Below are 7,245 nucleotides of genomic sequence, written 5' to 3'. Positions count from 1 at the left end.
AGCCGCCCCGAGGCTTCGGCGAATGGGGCGGCTCACAACATAAAATATAATACAAGAATAACAATATAAAACTAACAATATAAAATAAATAACAATATAAAAGAAGTCGCCCTGGCCAGATAAATAAGCAAATACTGTTAACAATTAAAATGATGCTTAAATAAAAAGTTCAGTTGGGATGGTGGGTTTCCAGATTGTCAGGAAGCACACACAAAAACTGATTTAGGCTGGAGGGGACCTGTTTGTTCACCACCAAATGGCAGACTGAAATCACATTCTTCAGCGCTGTAAAAGCAACACAGTCGGCAGGGTCTATGGAAAGCTACTCTGAACCCGAAAAAATAGTGCACAAGTCACACTTAGGGTTGAATTGTACTGAGCAAATAACAAAAACTGTTTATTTTTAATCCGCACCCTCCATGCAAATATGAATATTTGCTCAATATACAAAAAGCATATATTATTGCATGGGCAAAAGTAGCAGGTAGAAATGGGTCATTACAAATGAAGCGCAAACATGCCAAATTCAGTTTCAAATGATGAATTGTTTCATCAGCTGCTGCAGCACAGATGTAACTAAATTTGTCCAGCAAATTCTTTGTTGCTGCTGATTACGTGTGACCCAGATAGAACTTGATTTCTTATTCTGCTATCAAACTGCGTTGGTGCTTAGGTGAGGAAAAATACTCTGTTTAAACTGAAGAAATTGTATGTGATTTTTAAAAAAATCTGAAACACAGAACCTCACGATTTAGTTTCTACGATTACTTCTCTAGCCACAGCAGCTTCAGAAGTTCAGTTTTTATCTGATCAATGGAAATGTATGATGAAAGTGATTTCTGTGTGGCTTATGCAATATATGTATATAATTATGTGTCGTGCATTAGACTAAACCTCTGGCTATGCCATTAAACTGGTCAGTGCAGATTTACCAATGCTAAACTGGTGTAATGTGCAGGTTTTAGGATGGTTTAGGAATGGAGACATGTTGGGAGCAGTCTCTACAAACATCTGCATAACATCAGAAGGTAACATCTTGTCTTTGTCAGACGGGGCCAAGAAGGCCATGGAATCCAACCCTCTTCTAGTTCAGGATGCCAGTTACCAATTAGGTAACTGTCTAATTGCTTCTTCAAAGACTCTAGTATGGGAGAGCACACAAGCTCTCTTGGCAGCTGGTTCCACTGTCATACTGCTCTAGGAAATTTTTGTGTCTGGTCTGCATCTGGTGTGTGGTAGTTCATTGTTTAGTGTCCTACTCTCTGGAATGAATGAGAAGATGTGACAGCCTTTGAGGTACCTGCAGAGTGCTAATATGTCACCTCGTAATCTTCTTTTCACGAGGCTGAACAAGCCCAGTTCCTGCAGCCTTACATCGTAAGACTTATTTTCCAGGCCTTGGATCATCTTTGCTGCCCTCTTCTGAACCCTCTCCAGATTATCAGCATCCTTTTTAAACCTGGGTGCCCAAAACTGAACACTGTATTCCAGGTGAGGTCTGAGTAATGGAGAATGAGCACTCCTCTATTTCTGGAACTGATGCCTCTTTTTATGCTTCTCAAAATAGTGTTTGCTTTTTTGCAGATGCATCACACTGCTGGCTCAAATTTGGGTTGTTATCTGCAACAACTCCAAGGTCCTTGTCACTCTCAGTACTGTTGAGTCAAGTATTCCCCATCTTGTATGGATTCGGCTGGATTTTTATTTTTGCCTAGGTAGACAAATGCCCCTGCTGAATTTCACTCCATTGTTTTTCGCCCAGCATTCAGGCTTGTCTAGGTCACCCTGGATCTTCCACAGTTTTTCTAGCCCTCTCCATCAATCCCTGCCTCACTTTCCTTCTCTGTCTTCCCTTTGGCCTTGTCCTTCCCTCATTCTTTGAACAAGCTGCAACCCTCCTCACCTACTAACAATATTTAGAATAAATACAATACAATAAATAAGCAAATATTGTTAACAATATTTGCTTATTTATCTGGCCAGGGCGACTTCTTTTATATTTTATATTTATTTTATATTGTTAATTTTAATTTTATATTGTTATTTTTGTATTTTATTGTGTTGTAAGCCACCCCGAGGCTTCGGCAAGGGGCGGCATAGAAATGTTCTAATAAATAAATAAATAAAATAAATACTTTCAGCACCCTACGCCTTCCCTCAGACTTCCTACCACCTTCCCTAGGCTTTTGCTGTCCTCCTCTGTGACATTTGAGGTGATCCATCCTGTCAATGCTAAAAACATGGACACTTCTGGACACATGGCAAGCCCAGTACCGGAGGCTTCAGAGCACTGTTTCCACTATATTACAATTTCCTAGCAGCAGAGGTAGCTGATAGCACTGACTGGTTAAATTGCTCAAATACCACTGAAGGGCCTCCGGCTGCCATAGACTAAGCTGCTCTGATCTTAGAAAAGAAATGCAGAAGCACCTAGTGAAGAAGGTGATAGATGCAGTAGATGCAGGGTCACACACCTCTTTCCATCTGAAAATAGCTTCCCTTCACTTCAAAGTATATGGATGAAAGCTACTTTAGTCTTACATGAATCCATCTGTAGAACAAGTACACTTCTTAAATGTATGACTCTGTAGAAAAGGTACTGGAGGCCACATGGAATTAAGCTCTGAAGATCAGTCTACTTGAAACTTCTTTGTTGTTTCCTCCTCCTCCTTCTCAAAAAATATTCCAATTCATAAATGACTGAGCATTTTTACAATCAAAGTAGCTCAGAGAAGGCACATATCACTGAGCAAAAAGTCACTCATTAATGTCTAAATGCAGAAGCTTTGGGCTAATTGAATATTAATTTCCCTCTTCAAGCACTGATACTGAATTGGTTCTAATTAATATCTCATCTAGGAATAAGTTAATTACAGTAACCAATTCATGAGCTAACTTGCCTTCCTGCATCTCTGAAACTCCTGCAGGCTGTATTTCCTCTGCCTCCTTCAGAAGAACTAGTTTAATATCAATCATGCTTTCCTGAAGAACGACACTAATCTAAAACACTCTTTCCCAAGGTTTTCCCAAAAGCCGGAGACCCTCTAAGAGAACTGGGGACGAGACAAAGTTGTTACCGACCATTCTGATTTATGGCAGTGGGGACTGTGACTGAGAAGGACAGTGAATAGTTATCCTTGCTTCTGTTGTTTGTGCAGAAAAAGATCTGCAGTCAGGGATGTGCTGAAGCATCCATCTTCACATGGGCTGCAGAGGTGGAGCCCGGTTTGCCAACTTATTTTGGGAAGGGATAGACATGTGCATGAAGTTTGGCCACTGTGCTGGGGGCCACAGGAAAGGGAATATCTGCTGCCTCTGTGGCAGCTCCCACCTTAAGGAATGCCTTTCCAGTGGAGCGCAGGTACCTGCAGTCCTTTGCTTTCAGTGTTTACGGATGTTTATTTCCAGACAAGCATTTTCAGATTGAAGAGTAAATTCTAGCCACCCCTGCATTGACCTAGTCATTTGAACTGCACCTTTTCCTACTTTGTGTCTTCATTTATTGTTCACAGCTCAGATCTCTCGTGACATGAAGGGGCTTATGCATGTCATCATAAACAAAATGAGCGAAATCAAAAATAGTGTGCAAAGGGGGGGGGTGAGTTGATCGACTTTCTCTGTGGTACTGGGACAACAGCTGTGCACATTTCGTTTTCAGCACATTCTGTCCATTTATACAAACAAGCATATTGCAGACTGTATACAAGTAATACAAAAGATGCACATTACACACCTTACTTTGTGTTCAGTCAGAAGTAAACGCAGCTAAATATTCTGCATGTGGTGATGCATTTACATGACCAGGAAAATGTGTATTAACTACCGAAATGTCCTATTTTGGATGCATATTTCCACCAAGTTTACCTGCTTCCACAGAATCTGAAGCTGGGCCAAGCTTCAGCAAGCCATTCACAAGAAAATATCAGGTTTGGTCAGGTTCTCATCAGGATCAAGTGGTTGTCCTGGTTTGGGTGATATGGTAACCAACTAACATGAACAGTCAGCTTCTTTTTCTCTTGTAAACAACCCACAATGCGAACCCATGGTCTGTTCTGGGGGTTGTTTTACCCACAGCTGGATGGCTCTACCCGCTATGAAGAAAGTTCTGTGGCCAGAGGCTTGCTGTGCAACAGTGGCAGGAAAACCCTTAAAGAGCCCTGGACACTGCAATGGCCGGGTGCCCAAGAGTGCCGAAACAGCACTTGTGTTGCCCTGGCCTTGACTTTCTTTATTTCCTGCCACAATACTGAGCCAGTTTTGCCTTTTTCTCTGCTCATTGCAACAACCCGATGGATAGCTGGCTTTTCTGATCTCTCGGAGAGCAACCTCAGTGTTCCACTGGCAACTCAGCTGCCCAGTGATATGTGTGTTTCTGTGTTGCCCACATAAATGTGAAGAAAAGTTATTTTTAAAAAAATCTGAATTTGCACACATTTTCTTGTATGTGTGTTTTGCTCACTGTAACTGCTCATTGTATGTGTGTTCTGTTCATTGCAACTGCTCATTGGAAGCAAAGGTGCAAGGTTCCACATCTTTTGGGATGCCCCCTATAGTCCCAGTGGGGTGGGCAAATTATCTTTTTTTTCTCTTGAGCCCTTATGGAATTTGGCAATGGCTGAAGTGTCTTCCACCATCCATTCCTAAAGGGACATCACATTTGGCAAACAGCTCTCAAACTTCAGGATCCTTAAAAGTGGGGATTTGGGTGAAGTGGATGGCTTTGCATTGGTGCACGCTTCTGAGAGCTCCTGATGCCCGACAGACCCAGGTTTGAGGTACTGGTAGATCTCTGAGTGATTTGCAGTAGATCGGCGAGAGTCTCTGAGTGCTGGTTGCTGGCAAAATGATCCCAACCTGTCAGTAAGCTGCTGAACTGCAAAACACTTAAATAAGCAAGAGTGGATTTTGGTTGGGAAGGATTGTGTGCTCTGTTTAATGATGGTATGCAATGAAACGTTTGTTTGTTTGCTTAATTTTGCACACACAGTTCTTTAACAGTGGGATCCTATAGATGGCTATCCAGAAGTAAATCCCATTCAGTGCAATGAGCCAGACCTCTAGGTATTTGATACAGCTTTGCACTCTGAGCAGTTTCTTTTACACCCAGCTCTAGTTGGTGGATCTCATCATTTTAATAAAAAGCAAAAACAGATCCCATCCTCCTGAACCCAGTCCAATCCTGCCCTGGAAGTATCACCTAAGGATTATCATATCCCTGACTGCTACTGACTGGGCAAAGGGAGCTGGAATGCCTGGAGGTGATGGGATGGATCCAGATTTGAATTGATGTCAGTGGATCTGCTCTAAGAGTCGTTACTTTTGGATCCAGCCTGGTATTAACTGGGTTATCCCCAGTGGTGCAGTGCAGCTTTTTAAAGTGCAGGCTTGCATCACAGGACTTCTTATCCACACCCCGCCCCCCCGCCCCATTCAGGAGAGTCTATTACTGCAGACAACTAATTTTTCCAGGAGCAGGTTTTTTGTAGAACTAATGGGTGTTCATTGCCTCTCTAAGACCAAGGCACTCCAAAATATTTTGCATCACAATGAAGAAACTGGACTTGGATATTTATCATCCTCTCCAGCTATTGTGAAAATTGCAGCTACATTTAGAGGGTTGAGAGAGAATGTTAGCGTCCCTGCTTATAAAAATAGGCTGGTGCTGAGCCCTGCAAACCAATACACCACTGGTTATCCCCCAGCCGTCAGGAGGAACTCTGCCTATTGCACAGAGACCTAACGGTGTGTGGCTGTGTGTGCAAGGGTGTGCCAGGCACTCAAAAGATCCAGGACTCAGGCCCATGGGAGGGGCCGGGACAATTGTTACATAAGCCAATTCTGATTACATAAGATATTAAGCCTCTGCTGAGTGTGTCTTTCTGTGTATGTATTCAAAAGACCTCGTTTCCTAAAGACACCACCATTTGTAAAAAGGAATATATAGACAGGGAACAGGGGGGCATTTGGTTTCAGAAAGATTTAAAGGGGGGGATGGGAGCAGGATGTCAAACACAATGGGGCAAAAAAACCCACAAAAAACGGCTAACTAATCCAGAGGAACGGATTACAACAGAGAGCATTGGGGTTCCTGCACTATATTTCAGTGATTGTACAAGGACAGCGGGGTGATGGGACAGACGGCTTCCCAGAAATTTGGGATGCTCCACTCCTGTGTGTGTGTGTGTGTGTGTGTGTGTGTGTGTGTGTGTGTGAGAGAGAGAGAGAGAGAGAGAGAGAGAGAGAGAGAGAGCGAGCTTGGTACCTGAAGCTTTAGTGCTGTTGGATTCAAAAGAGGGAGAGGGACAGATTCTAGTTTGAATCGAGCAACGCTAATCCTTCAGGTATCTAAGTATGGGATTCGCTGTTACAGAATCAGCCAGGATACTTTCTCTTAACATATTAAGACCTCCTTCCATATATAGCTGCCCAACCACTATGATCTGGGCAGGAGGTCCTTCTAAAGAAGCCATCCCTCAAAGAGGTTAAAGGAGTGACAAATAGAAAAAAGAACCTTCTTGGTGGCTGCCCCCCACTTATGGAATGAGCTCCTCAGAGAAATTCACCTGGTTCCAGCACTACTCTCCTTCTGGCACCAGGCAAAAACATTTCTCTATTTTAGGTATTTTAATCAATAAATTTTAAGTTGGTTTTAATATATTTATTAACCATCAGTCTTGGTTCTCCCTGCAGTAGTTTTAGTATTGACCCAGTTATTGTTGTTCTGATATTAACTATTTAATGTTTTATTACATTGGATTATTTTTATTGTTTTTAATGATTGTATTATTTTAAATATTGTAAGCTGCCTGGAGACTCCATTTGGAGCAGGGAGAGGCATATAAATGTATAAATAAATATTTCTGGATTGCCGTTTTGATGAGTGCTTTAACATACAGGGATATGATTTGCAAATTTTAATGCAATTTGCACATACAGGAATATGATTTGTGAAAAATACCATGTGACCGATGTAAAAGGAAAACGCTATTGCAATGATAGATATGAATGGAAGGGCAGGAAACAGCAGAGGAGTGTGAGAACACACTCAGCCTGGGCACATGCAGCAAAACTAGCCCTCTGGAGGAACAAGTGCGGGGTTTTGTGTCAAGTATGATGCATCCTCGGATTCATTTAATTATACGGTGGAGAAGCAATCACTGGATTGCATGGCTGCGCATCCAGTTTGGGTTCAAGGTTGAGGCCAGGAATATTTTTCACGTTCCTCATCACAAACTGAAAATTAAT

Source organism: Varanus komodoensis, unplaced genomic scaffold, assembly GCF_004798865.1.
Source record: "Varanus komodoensis strain SLA01 unplaced genomic scaffold, ASM479886v1 scaffold16, whole genome shotgun sequence".
Lineage (NCBI taxonomy): Eukaryota > Metazoa > Chordata > Lepidosauria > Squamata > Varanidae > Varanus > Varanus komodoensis.
The sequence above is the reverse complement of the archived record's forward strand: the minus strand, read 5'-3'. Positions refer to the sequence as shown.